Raw genomic sequence first — 1,693 nt, 5'->3', positions numbered from 1 at the left:
TAAACCAGTTGTTAGAAAGCGCTCGTCCTTGTGTTGCCCCTATTCTTCGTCCCTGTTTGTTTGCGCACAAAAAGTATCAATATCAATATCCCTCAAGGCTCTCTTTTGGTTACACTTGATGTAGCATGCTTATATACCAACATTCCGCATGCAGATGGCTTCAGGGCAGTTGTTAATTCCTACGAAGCAGCATTGCCCGAGAAACTAACCGATAGCAACACATTGGCCACTTTGCTGACGCTTATTTTAGAACTAAACAACTTCGAATTTCAAGGTCAACACTATGTCCGAGTTAGTGGAACGTCAATGGGTACGCGGATTGGCCCCAACTACGCCAATACATTTATGGGTGAGCTAGAAAATAAATTCTTGCTAATGCGGGCGCTAAAACCTTTGTATTACAAGCGTTACATTGACGATGTTTTTATGGTTTGGTCACATGGTGAACAGGAGCTGCTTTCCTTCATTTCTGATTTTAACAATGCCCATCCATCCAGATCATTTTCTCACACGTATTCTGCATCTCCTATTAACTTCCTTTCACCGCTCGTAAAACACTACTAAGGCTATGGACCACTTGCATACGTATTCTACTGGAAAATGAGCATTCAGTCCACCCATTCGGAACGTTGCCTACACATTGGCCATACCATATGCCCTTAATTTTCCCCAGATATAAACAAGATGCCTTTTTAGCTCCCCGAAGGCACTGGAGAAACAAACTACGATAAGTTGTGATTACACAATAGAATTCGACAGTCACGCCTGCAAGAGGTTTGATTTGATTTTTGATAGTGATAAGATACTGAGACTGCAACGCTATGCAGGCTGTCTCTGGAAAGAGATTAAATAGTTCCATCAATTGATAATCCAACGAATTCATGCCGTAAATCGCACCAGTCGTTGGGCGCGGCTGATTAAAATATTATATCCTGACCTTCTGCTCGCTCGCAGGTTAAAATATAAGAAGCTGATTGTGTTTTCGAATACTGATATAGGGGTCATTAAAAAACTGGGCATGATGCAAGTTGCGCAAGCTGACATTTCTTAGGGCGGGAACTGCCCAGCGCCAGGCGTTCTGCGCAACGCGGGCATGTATTGAGAATTCCGCGCGTCGTCCGATACAGGGCGTCCCGAGAAAGCACAAAAAGCAATCCTCGCTGTCCAAGTAGAGGATGCACAGCAAAGAAAGGCGTTACTTATGTGGTCACTCTATTAAGAAAGAAAATTTAGCTTCAGCTGTAGTTCTGTTGGACGTTTCAGCTTGCAGACGGAAGCACCCACTTTCAAAAGGAGGGCTCGGGCATATGAAGTACTTAACCCCCCTCCCCCCCCCTCGCCCCCGGCAGATACGCCTATGGAGCGGGAACACTAAAACTGTACTAACACCAATCGCGCACTCTGACGTACGATCAAGTATTGGGCCGACAGGTTTGCTTCAATCGCTTTGCGGTGTGCCCCTTCCTGTCCTTTTCCTTCCTCCATATTTAACCATATCCAACGCTCCATACAATCAGGCCTTGTTGGAAGTGGATGACAGCATTCGCATGAGCTAGCGCCTCTGTATAAGCATGTATACGAGACCACGAGGTAAACAGAAGTGAACCATTGCAGGAACGGTAGGAACGAAACAGAAACCGGCGCCGGGCGCAGCCAACATATAGCCAACGCAAGTCGATGAGCCGGCAAGCAA

This window comes from Dermacentor albipictus, chromosome 2 (genome assembly GCF_038994185.2).
Source record: "Dermacentor albipictus isolate Rhodes 1998 colony chromosome 2, USDA_Dalb.pri_finalv2, whole genome shotgun sequence".
Lineage (NCBI taxonomy): Eukaryota > Metazoa > Arthropoda > Arachnida > Ixodida > Ixodidae > Dermacentor > Dermacentor albipictus.
The sequence above is the reverse complement of the archived record's forward strand: the minus strand, read 5'-3'. Positions refer to the sequence as shown.